Genomic DNA, 19,396 nt, shown 5'->3' with positions numbered 1-19,396 from the left:
CATCGCACATATCATCTTAAAATCACAAAAACATTAAAAAAAATTGCATAGCCTTCACTCAAATGCTTCCCTAAACAATACTGACTTTTACTGCTTCCTGACATCCTTGACATCAGTTTGAGATCTAAGATGATCAGGAAGCGAATTCCACTTGACTTCACTGGGGACAAGAAACTGTATGGACCCTGAGCAAACCAGAGGGATTAAAAAGTCCCTTTAATAAGCGTTTTGAGTATGGGGGGCTCTTTCATGGTGATTCTTGTTCAGTGCCTCATTGAGCTAACTGATAAGCTGTGTGCTGTTCCTTCAGCTCTCTGAAAAAGAAGGGTTTGGAAGATAACTTTTTATGTTTTCCTTTTGGAGGTACGTAGTGCACAGCAGTACCCCCACTTCCCCTTGAGGGGGCAGTGGAGTGGACTGAGCTGAAGTGCCTCTTCGAGGAGCTGAAGAAATCGATAGGAATGTTCCCCATCACTTGGATATGCTTGGGCTGTGTGCAGAATCCAGAAGTACGGCCTGATCAGTGACGGATGGAAAACATTTCAACCTACTGATCAGAACCAGGGAGAGACGTTTTCTCAGAACAGCTGGGGCTGGATTTATTTATTTAATTCAATTTATTTTCTCACTATTCCAGTGTTAGCTCACAGCAAGCATGAAATGATGCAAGCAGAGACCAAGGAAATGTGACAAAGATTCAGAAAATGTTCTAATTGTATTGGGTGCCAGTGGCCCGATTGACAAGAACTTCCAATTGCAGCTTAATACGTTGCCTGACACCTTACACCATGGGGAGGCTCTCTTTGGCACAATGCAAGTATTAAGGGCATTAGCAGTAAATCTGAGATCATTCCCAACATTCCCTGGCTTACAAATGAGGTTTATTCCCATCAAAGCAAGCGCAAAATCAATTCATTTGGAGACATCACCCTGAGTTTAAGATTTAAGAGCAAAGAAGCCTGACATCTGAAGATGATTAGCAAGACTTGATCTGTCGTTGATAAGTCAGAACTGGGCAGCAACGTCAGGAAAAAATTCATTTTGAAATGTATACAGTAGGAAAGGAGAGAAACTGTCTGCCTCGCAGTAAAGTCCGCAGTTTTCTTTCCCGATGGGCTTTGCATCAGTTTTCAAAGAGAAAGCAGGAGCACACCTTCCCTTGGAACATGGTCTTGGAAGAAAGTGTCCACAGAGATTTTGCTCCTGCGTTTTCCGTGGGTGCATTTTCCAAGAAAAGCAACATACAGAATTTTGGAAAATAAAACAACTGCACACGTGATTGCAAACCCCGCCCCTGGGAATGAAGGCAGGATAATGCTCAGAATTTTATCCAGATTGAGGGTGGACAATCTTCACGCACCCAACTCTCCCAGCTGAAATCAGCATTTACCCAGGTTAATAGCTTTTGGAAAATACCCTCCCATTTTTTTTGAGCATTATCTTGAACAAACAGGCCCTAAACCCTATTTCCAGAGGAGTTTTGCTAGAGACACAAGAGGAAATCTGGAAAAGGAGCTTGAAGCACTCAGGTCATGTTTTGTTCTAAACTGTCAGGGATTCTAGGGTACGGGGGACCCACCTGGAGAGCAGCATGGGACTGCAAGGCAGGACTCTGGACAAGCAAAGGGCCGTCTTCTGCTTAGCCAGCCTCCCCTTCCCAGTAGGTCTCTGCGGTGACAGTACACTATGATGAGTCAAGGCAAGGCCGAATAGGGGAGGATGGGCAGGCAGGGCTGAAAGCTTGGCTGGATGAGGCAGGCAGGGCTCACCTGGATACTGGGCAGGAACTGGAACTAGTCAAATCACTGACTGAGGCAAGGCAATGTAAGGACAGGGCTTGGGTACATGCAGGACTGGACAGGATACTGGAACAGATAGGACTGGCAGGACACGACAAGGTGAATCAAGGGTAAGACCAAACAAGGCAGACTAGGACAGGAGTTAGACAAGCAGACAAGAATAACACCAAACATAGAAGCCCAAAGGCAAGAGGCCTTAGGCCACTAGGCAATAGGAAGGCCTGGAAAGGCCATGAGGCAGGGTACTAGACAGAGTAGGTCCGAAGGCTGCAAGACAAAGTAGAAAGGCCCGAAGGTCACAGAGCAAGACGAGGAACAGGGGCCAGGACTCAGAGCCAAGACTGACACCATGCAAAGGCAAGAATACAATGGCAAGACAGGTTTAGATAGGGCTGAGACTTGGGCATGGCACAGGCAAAGAGGAAGAGCTTGGCAATGCTGGAACCTTAGCTCACTGGAGGCCTCTGCTGGTGGGGAGGTGTCATTGCAGGCAGCAGCAGGGTAGGATGAGGCTGGGTGACAGGTGAAATCCTAACATAAACCAATTAATCCATGAATGACCATTTATATTGTATCGCTTATTAACTGCATTTTCTTTGCCAATGTCTTAATGTGAGAGCCACCTGTGAGGTGGCATTTGACAATAGGGAGCAATGGCCCTAGGTTTTCTGTTCAGTTCCCTGGGAGTAAAGGTTAAGGCATGAAAGATGTGGGTTTTTTTCTTAATAAATCAGTTATGGACATCCCCATTAGACCTTACCAATTAATTGTAAAATTAGCTGGGAGTGAACAGGCAACAGAAGATGACATTATACAACCAAAGAGGAGGATCAAACTGAATATACTTGTACATTCATGAATGCTAATAGTACACTACTGTCTCTTTAGCCAAGGATTGGCCATGCAATAATTAGGAAATCCAATGGTCTTTCTACAGTGTGATAATGTATATTGCTTATTGGATTTACACTACAGTGCTCTCTAAGCTGTAGCAGCAGACTGCCAAATTGAATTACAGATAGGTACTAGATGTTGCTACGTCACCCAACCCTGATAATGTGCTCCCATTCTGTCCTACATCACCCTTACTATTCAGCTATTGGCCTTCCTTGGCTGGAGACTGCTGAGAATGATGGACCGATGAGGAGCGATGTCTACCAAAAAAACAAAGCTCGGATTTCCAATTTATTCCACAGAAGTAGATTCGACCCAAGGTGTTCGGTGTCTCCCATTCAGTGTTGGACATTTGAAGTTACAGTAAATCTGAGTCTTTCTTTGCCTCCTCTGCAGTGTCAAATTCCCCACAAAATGATTATCAATATTAGTCGTAATGAATAGGGTCTACTCTCCTTCCAGATCTTTTTTGCAATCATAGCAGATGAAGGAATTTCATATATGCGGTCACACAATCTTCCTAACCTGGATTCTTTTTACGCTTATAATGAGCTGCTAAAGCTGCCAAACCTCGTTAATTTCTGTAATGACGCATTCTTGCACTTACTGAGATGCGGAGGTGTTGGCTATGTGGCTGGAGTCAGTCAGCAGATAGTGGTGGGTTTTTTTTTTTAAAGCTCTATAGAACATATTTACATCATGCTTGTCAGTGAACTGGCAAAATATCCTGAAACTCGTCTCTTTCCCAATTGTCTCTCTCTGACAGGATGAAGCACAGTAGTAATGGGAAGGAAGATGAGCATTAACCTAAAGTAATAGGAATCTCCTGCAAGCTCAATTAGGGAAGCTGCTGTTTTATCTTGGTGGTACTATCCTTGGCTGGAGCCAGATACTTTGCTAATTTAAATCTGCAGAAAGAATGATGCCTTAAATCTCCTGGTGACTCAGCTTGGAGAATATCAATCTCAGCCAATCATTTGTGGGTTCCTGCACGATCTTATAGTCAGAATTCAATTTGTAGCTAAGGTGTGTGTGTGTGTATATATATATATATATATATATATATATATATATATATATGTGTGTGTGTGTGTGACTGTATATGAATAAATCATAATATCTTCATTATACACTAACTACCATCGATGTGGCCAGTCAAAATAGACATTTCCAGCAAGAAATCAAAGCCTTCATTTATTTTATAATTAATCATCGGCCAAAGTTCATTTTTTTCTCTTTTTTTTTAAGATTTTGCAAAGTAAATACTTATCTCAATGTACTTTAGTGTAAAATGACTTTTTCTGAAAGCCATAATTTCCTTGGTTGCAGGTCCTGGTTTTTAGAATTTCCTTTGACCTCCTTTCAATGCCCTCCCCTTCTGCTGGGAGCGTCTAAGAGGCCGATTCAGTACAGTGCGCACTGTTAACCCGTGTTTGGCTGTGCATTTGCGCTAGCTTTACCCCTTATTCAGTAAGGGGTAATAGCACATCGAAAATGCGTGGCCAACCCCCCAAAACTAATAGCGCCCGCAACATGCAAATGCATGTTGATGGCCCTATTAATTATTCCCACGCAATTCAGTAAGTAAAATGTGCAGCCAAGCCGCACATTTTACTTTCAGAAATTAGCACAAAGGTAGGCGTTAATTTCTGCCGGCACTGGGAAAGTGCCGACTTAATATCATGGCGATATTAAGTCGGAGGTCCCAAAAGTAAAAAATAACTAAAAAAAAAAAAAAAAAATTTAAATCACCCCGCGGCTCGCGGATTGAAAACCAGATGCTCAATTTTGTCAGTGTCCGGTTTCCGAACCCGTCACTGTCAGCGGGTTTGAGAACAGACGCCGGCAAAATTGAGCGTCCGCTGACAGCCGCCACTCCTGTCCAAAAAGAGGCGCTAGGGACGCGCTAGTGTCCCTAGCGCCTCTTTTTACCGCGGGCCCCTAATTTGAATATTTTCTTTTACTGAATCGCGCACACAGGAGAGTGGCCTGTGCGCGTGTCGGGAGCGCGGGCGCCCGTCCGCTCTCCCGCAGCTTTTACTGTATCAGCCTGTAAGTGAGCAAAGGGAGAATTGCCCAGCAGTAGATTATTGCTATTCAGGGTTTGTTGCTGAAAAAGAACAAATCAGATCTGTTCATCTTGGTGGCTTGTCTCTCAGAAACCTCCCGACAGCAGTTCCCAGAATCGGTGAGGAATGTTCTATTCCCAGGAAGAAAACCTGAGCATTGGGGTTTCTTTAAAATCTTTTCCCCCTGAGTGCACGGACAATAACCTATTAGATCATAAAGGCATCAGAGCAGGAAAGACCAGGCTGGTCTGCCTGCCATTTCTGGCCAGCTGAGCTAACAGTTACAATAGGTTTCCAGCAGTGAATTTCACATTGTTTTCTGTTGTTCATTGTTATTGTATTTGGCCTGGCAACAAGTGAAGAGGTATTGCAGAGACGGTGGAAGAAGATACAGAAAAAAAAACCTTGTCATTTTCTAGATCCAGTCTAACCCTCCCAGAGCAAATAGCATTGCTGTGTTTCTGATTCCTCTCTTCAGTCCCGCACTCCTCCTGCCTTCCCCCCTTGACACCAAAATATCTTTAGGGCATACGGTGATGCACAAGAGGCAAGGCTTACTCAGTGTGCAGGACATCCCAGAACCAGGGATCATGAGGGTGGACTGAGGAGTAAGACCAACTAATTTTTCTCCACATGGCACCAGCTGCTTAATTCAGAAAGGGCTGAATTATAGAAAGCATGGGACAAAGGATCCTTGATGGGTGGGGAAGAAAGCCTAACAAGGTGGTGGTGGTAGAGAAATGGGCAGCCTAGGTGGGATCTAGGGGTCTCTGCCACCAAATTTTGGGAGCCTATTTTTTATCTTCATATGCTGCGATACCTTTTAAAGGATCAGCTTTTAAGATCCCACTGCTCCCTTCTTCAGATGCTGTTTCCTCTGCTTCCATTCTCTCCTGGCGATGCTATGAGAGAGAGGAGAGATTTTATTTAATGTTTCAACACTTAAGGAGGTATCAGGAAGAGGCTTTTTTTTTTTTTTCCATCATAGGCCCTGAATTATGGAGCCAAATTGCCGCTTTTTTTTTTTTTTTTTTTTTGGAAGAAGGTGAAATCTTGGCTTTTTCCATGCTAGACCTCTAAGCAGTATTTGCTAATCCTCTGGCCCAGTTAGGTAATTTTATTTTAAAATTTTTGTTTTCATTTGTTTGATTTATTATTTTTGTGTTTTTATTTGTTTTATTGAGTGGTAAATTGATTTGTTTACATTTCTTGTACACTGCACCGACCAGGGATTCCCTGAGTGAGCAGTTAATAAGAATTGATAGATAAATATTGTGTGATCCTGATGCAGGGAAGCAGTGTAAAAGTTTTAATACATGAAATGTTCTTATAGAGCAAACATTTCCTGCAGGAAACTCTGCTTAATCTCTTTGTAGATTAATCATTGACCACTGGGGGACTGCTGTTAAATTCATAATGTGTCTTTCTGACTTATGGTAATTTCTTTTTTGAACCTCTAACCTGCTGTACACCTTCGGAAAATCTGCATACAAACTGTAGCAAATTAGGCATTTAGTCCCAGTAACCCTTTCCTAACCTGAGGGTCTGAGTGATGAATTGCTTTATTACTGAAAGTCCCTGTAAAGCCCTAGTTATGGCTCCTTTCATCAACTAAATGCTGTAATGCATGTTTGTGTCTCAGATTACATCAGGGTTTACTCTGTCAATGAACTTTCACCAATTCAGCAATTTGTATTTCCCCCCCCCCCAAAAAAAAAAAATTCATATGCAGATTCAAATCCCTACCTGTATGTTGGTAGATGTATAGGTCATGCCATTGAGTCTTGTGATCCCTAGGTGTCCCCTGTACAGACATTTAGTGGATTAAGGGTTCTTGAACTGTGCTACACTGATCTTTATTTAATGTCCACCTTTTTGATTTTAGTAGAAAAAAATGTGTTTTTATTAACAACCGGAGATGGCTTTGAATTTATTCAATTATTCTTTGAGTTTTCGGGTGAAGACACTTTTTTTTTCTTCATTCTCCTATCAACCACTTTCTGTTCAGCTCTATTTATTGGACTCAACAGTCTGTAGTTATATCGCTGCCCTTTCCATGGTGCTTTTCAATTAAAGCAATCATGAGGCTAACATCCTTGATGGGCCTTCTTGGGGTCTGTACTTCCTGCTTGGTTTCACTGCTTAGTGAAAGAAATGTTCTTTTTTTTGGACGAGATAATATTTTTTGCCTAAATGAGAAGAAAGCTATCTGAAATGTCACCTCTCCATCTCTTATGACATCATGGATGTGCTGAGAACAGATTAGACATTTCAGATGATGGCTTGTGCAGCTCATGCACAGCCGCAGCAGTGGATGGACGGGCAGAGGTATTCCATAAGAACAGAAATCCCATTAGCATCAGATTGTAGAAACAGAAAGCGAGAGAGGAGACCTGCTGGATTCAGAGACACGTTTCCAGCATTTCATCGAGAGACAGTTCTGAAACTAATGAACTCTATGGTCCTTCAGAGGTTAGCAAACAACCTTTCTGCCTGTGTGCACAATGAGCTTGCTGCCTAGCACATTTCCTACCTGCTTTGCAGTTTTGAAGACAACTGTGTGGCAGAAGGTTCAAGAAATAGAAATCAAGCCCTCTATCCGCTTTTGGAGTTATTTCTACTTCATTTTTCTAAGGAATTCTGGAATATATTTTTCCCTTGGCAGATGTGTGGATACAGGAAAACAAACACGGGTTTAATGCTTTCGGGCTATAAGAGGACAAAAGGTGAGCATTTTGGAAGCAGGCGTAGACTGTAGATACTTCTCCTCTGAAGAGTCAGGCAGGTGCCACGCATGCCGCGTGCTTTTGAAGTCTGCTGCACGTTGCAGTTTCTACAGAGGTTGGCTCTGTGACGTTGCCATCTTCAGAGTCGCAGATGGCAGCATCTGGAATGAGGGTTTTAAACTGCTCTTCTATCCCCAAGAACATTCTGATCCCTGTCTACATGCCCCGAAATGTAGCCCTACTCGCATTCCACGGGGATTCAGTTCTCTGCCTTCGCCTTGCATTTGAAAACCCACCCATTAAGACTGAACAAAATGCAAGATGGCCCGGGTTTCAGAGACTGAAAGGAAATGAAACCCTTTTTTGGGGGGGGTGGCACGTCATTCTATTGAAGTAAAAACGAAACGGCAGTGATATTCAAACCAGTTTTTGTACAGCTTTCCTTTAAATGGTATCGCAGTTATCCGGGCTGATGGGGGGGGCCTTTCTCAGGTGTGTCAAGAGCAAGGCGCGTAGGGATTAATGCGGCCTTTCTCGCTCAGGGTGTTGGCAGCTTTGCTCGGCGCACCGCTGTGCTTCTTATTCCAAGTGTTGCACATGAAAACGAGGGGCTGATCTTTTATGCAGGTTCTGCTGCCGTATTTAAGTAGACTTTATGAATAATTCATTCATTCATTTCAGGCGCTCTACTTCTGATTAACGCTTTCAGGCTAGCCACACAACTGCAGACGCCGATTTTTAATACTAAGAAGGCTAATGAGTCACTTTTTTTATTTTCCTGGAAAAAGGAGAGGCTGCCAGATGTGTCTCTGCTGCGTTAGGACCATCTATGGACAAACAATGTTAACCAGAATACCAGCACAGCAGAAAGCAGCAGGCTCTGTGCTGGAGCTGTGCCTGGTGGATTCACCGCAGCATTGATCCATTAGCTCGTGTAAAAGCGGCAGCGTAATGGAGGCACAATTTCTGATTCATAATTGATGAGATACTTAACATGGAGTGTTTTTTTTTTTTTTTTGCTTTAGCTTAGTTCTGGCCACGAGTGCTCTCGACGGGCCCGGCGTGGTGGCAGTGCCGTTCCCTGCCGTGCTGAAGCGCTGGGTTCTCGTGGATTCCTGAGTTTCCAGCTCCCCTGGTTGGCCAGATAGGTGGAGGCAATGCTCATGGCCCTGGGGAGGAGGGTTCATGGTAGCCGGGTTCTGGAAGGAGGCACGATTGGTGTCCTCTGGCCCGGGACTGTTGCCTCAATGGTTGTACTAAGTTGGGGATAGGAGGGAATTTAAAATGGCGAGGGGAGTGGGGGTGGGAGAACTCGGGAGGTTGCAAATGAAGGCTCATGATGCCGTAGACCATTAGAGTGGTCCTGATTTGAGCTGGAAGAGGCAGCAGTGAACGTTGCTAATGGAGACTGAAGCAGTCGGGATGTGCCTGCTCTCTTGTCATATTAGTACGTGGTAAAATCATTTCACGTAAGCAAAAATGACAAAAGCCAAACTTTTTGTTGTTGGTTTGGGAGTTTTGTGTCTATTCGGATTGGAAACATAAAACAAAACAAATTTTGCTGGTATTAAAATGACAGCACCTCCTCCTGCGGCACTTAAGCTCCTCAAAGCGGATGCACGGCAGGTCACGCTCTCTCAATTTTTTGTCTCTCATTTTAAAATGTTCATTGCAAGATGAGGAATCACCTAACACTTTGTAATTGTAATTTCTACCTTTAAAGCTGATTACTTTTTGCACTTGATGAGGCGCTAACACTTAGCGCCTCATCAAGAGACCTGAAATGCACAGGTGCAGCTCAGGAACCAGCCTCCCTTTCCCTTTAATCTGAACAGCCCCCCATCTGCTGATTATTCCACGGGTGCCGCTGATTTTATTTATTTATTTATTTAAAAACTTTTATATACCGGTATTAGTATGCATACATCATACCGGTTTACAATGTAACTTTAAAGGTAGAAATTACAATGAACAGGGAGGGCGAACAAGGAGGAGTATACAAAGAGCAGGAGGTGGAGGAATTAAAGCAATAAATAAAAACTGCAACGGACTATTTACAGGAATATACAAGGCGTAGGCAAGATACTTGCAGAAGTCGGTGTACTTAATCAGGGTAGGCTTGTCGGAAGAGCCATGTTTTAAGTTTTTTTCTGAACTTGGCGTAACATGGCTCTAGCCTGAGAGTGGTAGGGAGGGTGTTCCATTGTTTAGGGCCTGCAATTTTCTCTGCATCTTGTTTCTATGTGCAGTTTGCCTGTGGTGTTTTTCTTCTTCCTGTAGATGATCAACCAGGGGCTGAATTTGCCTCTCCTGCACCTCTGGGCATAGGGGAGGAATTAGGACTGTGGTGGCTGAAAGGAGATCTCTCCCCCACCCTCAGAAAGAAGGGGTGCGGTGAAAGGAGCGCCTCCTCCCCTGGGGCAGCCCCCCCTCTCTCTCGTGTCGCTCAACCTAAGGAGCAGCTGCGCCCCCTCTGATCCTCCCCTTACAGGTCTCCAAATGCCAGGGGCCTGTTCCTGTACCTTCAGGAGGGTTCGGGTCTGGTGGGACATTGCTGCTCGGGAGAAAGTGCCACTGGGACAAGTGAATTTGTAATTGATCAAGACTAAAGTTATCTAAATTGCATTTTGTAATTTAAAAAATAATTTACAGTAACTTAGCCAGATACCACCTTTAAGAGGGCTCAGCCCTGGATGGGGAAAATAGATTTTATCCGACTATTTTCCAGGTGATTGATTTAAAAAAAAAAAAAAATCTAAAGAGCTTGAGGAGGCAAGTTAAGAAATTCGGTGCGCAACAAATGCCTAATTTCCATATTGTTAAATAAGATGCCGCATAATCAAGCTCTTAAAACATTTAAAATGCATCAGCCCCCTCAGGGTATAGGCAGAAATAGCAGCAAATCTCCTCGTAGCCCCCTTACACTGGGTTCGCTTTGTGTTATTGCTGGTTTTTATCACTTAATGCCTACGAAAAAGAGAGATGTGGAAACCAGAGGGTAACAGGAAGGCATCTAAATAGATCTGCAGCATAGCTCCAAGTTAAATCGACTCCCTCGGCTATGTACCCTGAACTTTATGGGGGGGGGGGGGGGGTCAGCCTCTGCCAGGGCTAGGTTGCCATTCACAATGACCCTGCATTTTAACTCCCTGTACCCCCCACTTATCCCCATCACATCAAGTGATAACCTATAGTTTCTGATTTGCATTTTCGATGCTCACGGAGATTGTACAAAATTTGTCTGAATTGATGCAAAAAGTAATCAGCTTCCTCCTTTCTCCTCCAGAGAAAGAAGTAAACATGAGGGAAAGGCAGAGTCTGCTTGAATCTTCCAGTGAGAAGGGACATGAATAGGTCACCTTGCAGTTAAGCTGGCAAGACTGCGTTCTCGTGAAAATACTGTGTTTTCCTTTCTGTGGTGAAGGCACAGGCTCCTGGCATCCATCTAGGCCCTTTACCAGCTGACTTATGAGACTGCCATCTTGCAGATATTGATAATGGGGTAGTTGAAGTGTTTTACGCACTGTGGCAGTATTACACAACCATTGTACCTTTATAATGTAAACGTTCTGCTCGGACTGGAAAGCATCTCAGAATATGCAGCTCCCCCAAGCAATTCTTATTTTAGCCTATCCGAGGATGCCTGACCACTAGGCTCTGCAGCTACTTTTTTTCCATCATTTTTTTAGCTTATAGTTTATGATGAATTTATGCATGTGGATCCTAGCTTCCAGGAAAATAAAAGGAATTAGAATGTAAATAACATGTTCCAGAGGTCCCAGTGTTAAAACCTACTTCATGAAGCCAGGCTAGATCCAGAGGTGTAGCCAGCTGCAGGATGAAAATGGACCAGCGGTTATTGCACACATTTGAGTATCATGATGTGGGTTAGAAAAGGAAAGCATTAGGAAAACATGATGGAAGAGTGAGCAGCATAGTTTGGATTCATATCCTGTAAAGAGGTGCATCCTTAGATCTAGTTCTCAATGGAGTACAGGATCTGGTGCAAAAGGTAATGATGGTGGAGCCACTTGGAAATAATAACCTTTCACTGGAAGGAAAACAATAAACAAGACCACGGTACAAACAAATGACTTTAAAAAGGATGACTATACTAAAATGAGGAGGCTAATTAGAAACAAATTAAAAGGAGCAGTTACAAGGATTACAAATGTGCATGAGGTGTGAGGACTGTTTTTTAAAATATCATGTTTGCAGTCCAGATAAAATGCATTCCATGAATGAAAAAAGCTCAAAAGAACACCATCTTCCACAATGGCAAAATGGTGCTGTGGAAGAGGCTGTTAAAACAACAACAAAAAAGCATCCTTTAACCAATGCAAAGCAGGACCGAATGAGGAAAATAGGAAGGTGCATAAGCACTGGCAAGTTAGAGGTAAAACACTGATAAAACAGGCCATGAGAGAATTTGCCAAGGGGGCAAAAAGTAATCACACAAGTTGTTTTTTTTTCCCCCAATATATTAAAACAGAATCCTGCAAGGGGATCAGTTGAGCCATTAGATGACCATGGGGTAAAAGGGGCGCTGACGGAGGAGAAGGCCATAGCGTAAAACCAAAATGAATTCTTTGCTTTGGTCTTTACTGTGGTGTGGAGGATATTAGGGACAATAACCACACTGGAATCATTCTTTGTAGGTAAAGATTCTGAGGAACTGAAACAAATCAATGCAAATCTTGCTGGAGCAAACTGACAAACTAAATGGTAACAAATCACCAGAACATAATGGTATTTACCCCAGCATTTTCTATGACCTTTCAAACCTGCCACTGTTAATCTGTTACTTGTCAAACCAATCTGCCCCTGTCCCTGAGGACTGGAAGGTAGCCAATGTAACATCAATTTTCAAAAAAGGTTCTAGGGATGACCTCTCTGGACCATTTCCAAATTATCTTCATCCTTTTTGAGGTATAGGTTCCCAAATTGCCAGTTAGAATGAGAGGTATATCAACCCCGCCACACGCACACACACACATCCTGTACTGCCAATAAATTCAAAGGCCTTATGGGTTAGTAATAACTTGGTCACCCAGAAATGATGCACAGGCAGTGACCCAACACTGTAATCCTGTGATTTGCTGGGTGGAAAAACAAAATTCTATACAAATGGGAGTTTCATAGGCCATGGCTGGGCTTACCTTTTTTAAAACTGAAAGCAGATTTTTCAAGGAATTACTTTCAAAGCTTTTCGGCATTAGCCAAGTTGAAAACAAATTTCAAATTCCTGCAAGGGTCATGGGCTAGATGTATTACACTGACCCCTGCAAAGCGAATGGCGGCAGCGGGACAGGTAGAAGACACTTGAGGAAAAACATTCTCGTGAATGGCTGTATTTATTCCTATAAACAATGTGCACTGGAGCCCGGCCTTATTATTAGCCAACGATATTTACAGCCGCTATCTGGCTTGACAGCTTTCGGCCTCCAGGCAGCAGTTGCAAGGGCCGTAGCCGATTTGCTGAAAATGTTAAGTAGGCAGTTTGCAATTACTTGTCAGCAGCGTGACTCCCCCACTGCCCTTGGGGGTTCATGCCTAGGCGGCATGGTGGCACGTGAGTCTCGCTTAGAAATCTGAAAGTTACTGTGATGGGCTGCACGGCAGCAGGCTTCCTGATCACAAAGAGCCGGGCAGCTTAGGAGCCGAAGCAACACAGGCAGCTTCTGACCCTTTTTGATAAGGACACAGTGCATGAAATTCAGATTGCATTTTTAATCATGTTTGAAAAGTAATTTGTGCGTTACTATTGTAGAGGCACCTAGGTCTGTTCCAGATGGCTTTAGTTTTAATTAAATTACTCTCCTGATAAGTATACTCCGACAAAGCTACTTAGATAAAATCCTAAAAAAAAAATCTAGCAGGACAGATCTGGGGACTCATAAAAACATGCCATACTGGGTCCATACCAAGGGTCCATCAAACCCAGCATCCTGTTTCCAACAGTGGCCAATCCAGGCCATAACAACCTGGCAAGTACCCAAAAACTAAGTCTATTCCATGTTACCATTGCTAGTAATAGCAGAGGTTATTCCCTAAGTAAACTTGATTAATAGCCGTTAATGGACTTCTCCTCCAAGAACTTATCCAATCCTTTTTTGAACCCAGCTACACTAACTGCACCAACCACATCCTCTGGCAACAAATTCCAGAGCTTAATTGTGCATTGAATGAAAAAGAACTTTCTCCGATTAGTTTTAAATGTGCCCCATGCTAACTTCATGGAGTGCCCCCTAGTCTTTCTATTATCCGAAAGAGTAAATAACCAATTCACATTTACCCATTCTAGACCTCTCATGATTTTAAACACCTCTATCATATCCCCCCCTCATTCGTCTCTTCTCCAAGCTGAAAAGTCCTAACCTCTTTAGTCTTGCCTCATAGGGGAGCTGTTCCATTCCCCTTATCATTTTGGTAGCCCTTCTCTGTACCTTCTCCATCACAATTATATCTTTTTTTGAGATGCAGGGTCCAGAATTGTACACAGAATTCAAGGTGCGGTCTCACCATGGAGTGATACAGAGGCATTATGACAATTTCGATTTTATTAATCATTCCCTTCCTAATAATTCCTAACATTCTGTTTGCTTTTTTGACTGCTGCAGCACACTGAGCCGACTATTTTAAAGTATTATCCACTATGATGCCTAGATCTTTTTCCTGGGTGGTAGCTCCTAATATGGAACCTAACATCGTGTAACTACAGCATGGGTTATTTTTCCCTATATGCAACACCTTGCACTTGTCCACATTAAATTTCATCTTCCATTTGGATGCCCAATCTTCCAGTCTTGCAAGGTCCTCCTGTAATGTATCACAGTCTGCTTGTGATTTAACTACTCTGAATAATTTTGTATCATCCGCAGCTGAGTTCCCTGCAAGAACTGACTCAATGGCCTTCTGGTCCTTAGACCTCCGAGAGTGAGCACTCAGCTCTCTTTCTAACATCAGCCAGAGGAAAAGTAGGGCTTGCTACTGGTCAATGAGTCCCACATTTCCATCTTCTCTGCTTTAATAACCGGATCACATATGTCTTGTTCTCAAGGGACAAAGGTCTCCTTCCCACCATCCTTAAGTGAATCAGACTAGCGGTCTGCCTGCCTGCTGTGGAAGAGATTCAGAGATGAAAGGTAAGCGTAAAAAGGTACTTGAGTAGAGTACAACACGACTCCGGGCTAGTAATGATGATGTGAAGAAAGCTGCAGACTTCAGGAATCTGAAGGAATATAGCGTGCACCAGACTTATGACAGGGTAAACAGCCGAGAGCAGCAAGAAGAACAGAGACTGAAATCCACAAGAGAGGACAAGAGTGCTCTCCAAGAAGACCCTGAAAACAGACTCTAGTCCCTCGTGTGGACTTACTGGGACGCGGAGTTCTCCCCGGCGACCTGCAAATGTTTCAGGATATGTGTGCAGTTTGGGTCATGTGGCAGAATTTTACATTGGGTATCTGGGCACATTTGAACGTGTAAGAAACCACGAGGTTGCCTAATCAAACTCATGCTGAAAAAAAATGGAAGGAGTGAAGTACAGTGAGGGCTCCCAACTGGCTCCGTGCCATAATGCAGAGGCTAAGCCAGTCCTGGGCTTACTCTCGTGCACGCATAGATTCGTAGTTCTGATGTTCCCATCGATTTCCCTGAGAAAATCAGAATTGCAGCTCCCTGCATGCATTGCAGGTACAGCCGGGACTGGATTACTCTATTACTTATGACATGGAGCCAATTGGTAACCCTAAATGAAATGGCAGCTCTAAAATGTTTCTTATCTTTCCTGACCAAAAAAAAAAAAAAATCTAATTACAATATAGTCACAGCTGTAACAGAGAAAGCAGGCTCTGTACCTGCTTCCAGTGCGTTGCTGTTGGAGATAACTCATAAACTTCCCTCGGAAGGACTTTCAGTTGTGAAAACCTGTGCATTCACCCCCCCTGAGTCCGACATGCACATTCGTCATGGTGCCCTTTCTCTGAACTCTTCACATCCCATAAACTTCATTTCTTTCTTTGGGCTGACAGTAGAATTTATGTTGCAAAAGAGCTATCGATTTGAGTAGAAGAAACAGGAGCTGTCAGAGTAAGTTTAGTAGTCAGAAAGCAGAGCTATGAATCCGGAGATGGGCTTCCCATTCGTTCCCTGCCGCCCCTCCCACCACTACTTGCTCTGTGCCCTTGAGCAAGTCACTTAACCTTTAAACCTATCTTGTAAGGTCATTGCAGCGGCGGTGTTGCAACCATGCGAATGATCTTGTATGGACTGTGCACACTGAGAAGTTTTATAAAAGTGGTGCAGTAATAGGTACCATCACTGGAAGGCAAGATCCCCTTGGTTTACATCTGTGAGATTTATCTGGTCTCCCTTGGTCTGCATCGCTAAGGAGGGCTGCCTATTTCCTGGCAATTAGAAGGCAGCTGTATTGCGCAGCGGATAATGTATTCCTTACTCCCCCACCTACACCATGCTCTCTCCTCCTCCTCTAATTACAAAACAATCCTGCTTACTTTTCCCCAGTCTCTAATTAATGGAAAGCAGGCCCCATTTCTATGTGCAGTTTGCCCACAGAGGGTAACGAGCTGTGCCCTGCCCTGCTGCGCGTCTGTGATCCTGGTTAGGGGCATCGCCTCACTCCCAGCTCTTTCTCTAAATGATGTTTGCCAGACCCTAGGGAATGCTTTGAAACTTTCCGTGGGTACACCCGGGCTCACGTGCGTCTGCTTTATCCGGGGGGGTTCTCTTTTCGCACAGATTAAAAAACAAATTGCAATCTGTAGGCTTCTTTTCTTCCTCCAATCTCACGGGGCCTCTGGGAACGCTTCCTCTCGTCGCGGCTAAGAGTCTGCGTGTTTATGGAGAATGCTCGTGCTTTTATCCACACTGATGTTCAGATGGCCGATCTATGCACGGAAATCGCTATCTGTTTTGAAAATTGCCTTGGGTACTGCCGTGAAGTTACACCGTGTATCCATGCAGGATCTCAAAGCTCTTTGGAGCCCACCTATTCTAGCATTACTGTTTTATCTCCATGTTAAGGGGTTTTCAAAGTGTCCTGACTAGGGGTCCCACACACACCCGCTCAGTAACTTCTGTCTTTAGACTCTGCACTCTGGCACTAACTCATAGTTCATGGATGAAGACAGTAATCCACACGTATGTCCTCTCTTGAAAAGGAAGAATGGACTTGTGGTTACCAAGGTTGGATGTATCATTAAGAGTAGGCACCTTCCAAGGAATGACTTGCGCTCGGAGGGCACCATACGCCTTTAAAGGTCTGAGGTGAAAGAGGATCTCCCGAAGGCAGGAGATCTTGGCACATTGGAGTGACCCATCCTCTCACTCTGATGCCACAGCTTTCAAGGGAGCACCACCCCTACCCTGCCTCTATGGGTGTGCCAGAGGTACTTCTGGGCCCAGTGGGTTACCTCCCTCCCCTTCTAGCCTTGCCTGGCATCTCACACTATTGCTGCTTATGGTATGGCCTCGCTGTTGGTCACTTATCCAGTGGTTAAGCCAGAGATGGTGCAGGTTCTGGTCTTTTCCATTTTTCTTTTTTCGTAATACCTGTGTCCCACACAAACCTATGAAAGTTAGGCAGGGATCTGATTAGTTATCTGCTGACAGTTCCTTTAACATGACATCCGCTCTTCATCTTTGATATGACGAGATGACGTCTTCTGTGGAAATGTCATGACAAGGTTTTCACCCAGGCTTGAAATCAGCTGATGGTTGACATTTCATATCTACTTCTGGCCCGAGAAGGAAACGTGTAAATAGACCAGAGCTACCATTTTTGAAAGGGAAATTCATTAGGTAGAGAAGGTGGATTGGTTCACACATTTCTCTCCCAGAGGAAACCTTTTTTTTCTTGATCACTGGAAAGCAAATGTCAGAATAAATGTAGGCTGCATGGAAGCAAGGCTGACCAGAGAGCAGTACCTTTTCCTTGGCAGGAGCAGGCAGCTGTAAAGGTTCTTTGGGCAGGCATGGAAAGGCCAATTGAAATCAATTTTCCCAAACAAACACTCATGGACTCCCCGGGGAACGGTTAGAACCACATTTCTATCCGTTTCTGGCAGTCTCATCCCTAGTGCTGCTGTTGAATGGACAGCTAGGCCATTACTACCTGCTAAAAATGCAGACCTCATTTCACCATAGGAATAAAGACTAATTACTTCATTAACATACTGTTCACGCTTCTGAATGACTTAGGTAATTGATTTTAACTCAACCCACCTCCTCTCCTTGCCTCTTGTTAACCCTCTGCCATGCTATAATCTTAGCCCTTCACAAGCCTTCTGAAGAGAAGCAGAGCATGAACAATTGCCTGCTTTCTGATACCTGCTGGTGTGGCAATGTCACGATGATGTTCTATAGCATTTCTGCAACTGTGCATGGGAGAAATAATTCCTAGGATACAGGGTTACGGTGACTGTGCATGGGAGAAATAATTCCTAGGATACAGGGTTACTGTGACAGCATTATATTTTATGGTCTTGTTTGTTTTGTGAGGCATGGTGATAGTTCTGTTTTTCCATTCTTCGACAATATACAGTGACTGACGCGTTGCAATTTCCAAATGCATGTTTCTATTTATACTTTACGATCACTTTTTTCTGTTTGTTTGCTGCATGTGTGTCCGAGGTGAGGTATTTTACTAGCATATAGTTTGGGTAGGGATCTATGGCAGCCTGTCTTGTTTTGCTTTTCTAATTGGTGTTTAGGATCTGGAGCAATATTTGCAGTGTTGCCTTTTCTTAGGTAGGGTTTTTACTGTTTTGAGTGTTGGCAGTTAGTGCTGTTTTGATTCAGGAAGGTTTTCTATATTATAATTCAGTTCACTCATGGCTTTCTGAGGACAAAGCCCACACCCAACATGCATTCCAAGTGTGTGTTTTGCTTTTTTGCAGGGTTTTCTGGTTGGCACACAGCAATTCATGTAAAAATTGTGTATGTATGTTGCTGTGATATCTTTACCTCAGAAGAGTGTATTTTGAATGTCCTTTGTCATGTAAAATTAGTTACTATAAATGCAGAATTTGTAATTGTGGGTGGTGTGAGCACAAGGCTGTACAGGGCCTAGTCTGCCTTATGCCCTTGCAACGGCTCAGAGAGAGTGCACGCCACCCATAGACATTCACCCATCTCCCACTTCTCCAGGGGGAAAATACTGGGGAAAGGTGGGAGGCAGGTCTTAGGGTTCCTGGGAGTATGGAGGGTTTGCCAGCTTCCTTGAAACATCATCACTTTGCCACTTCTCTGGGACCCCTGAACCCTTCTTTCCCCCTTCTGCAACATTTCAAATCACTAAAAGGGCCAGACTGCATAGAGACTCGCTTCTTGATGATTGGACTTGTGCGGGGTGAGGTGGGGCTGGAGGAGCACCATCTCATCCCTCGCCTCAGGCAGCAGATTCTCTTGAGTCCTGCCTGACTGTGACTGTGCATGGGAGAAATAATTCCTAGGGTACAGGGTTACGGTGACTGTGCATGGGAGAAATAATTCCTAGGGTACAGGGTTACGGTGAGTGTGCATGGGAGAAATAATTCCTAGGGTACAGGGTTACGGTGAGTGTGCATGGGAGAAATGATTCCTAGGGTACAGGGTTACGGTGAGTGTGCATGGGAGAAATGATTCCTAGGGTACAGGGTTACGGTGAGTGTGCATGGGAGAAATGATTCCTAGGGTACAGGGTTACGGTGAGTGTGCATGGGAGAAATGATTCCTAGGGTACAGGGTTACGGTGAGTGTGTATGGGGAAAATGATTCCCAGGATTATTACCATGGCTTATGATTGATTTATGTGAGCATCAGGAAAGGACAGACAGAGGGACAGACATGGTGTACCCTTTGGCAACTAGTAGTTTTTATGTGCACTGTGATTCTTATTTTGCCCTGG

This window comes from Rhinatrema bivittatum, chromosome 18, assembly GCF_901001135.1.
Source record: "Rhinatrema bivittatum chromosome 18, aRhiBiv1.1, whole genome shotgun sequence".
In the NCBI taxonomy this organism is placed as follows: domain Eukaryota; kingdom Metazoa; phylum Chordata; class Amphibia; order Gymnophiona; family Rhinatrematidae; genus Rhinatrema; species Rhinatrema bivittatum.
This window is presented reverse-complemented; position numbering follows the sequence as displayed.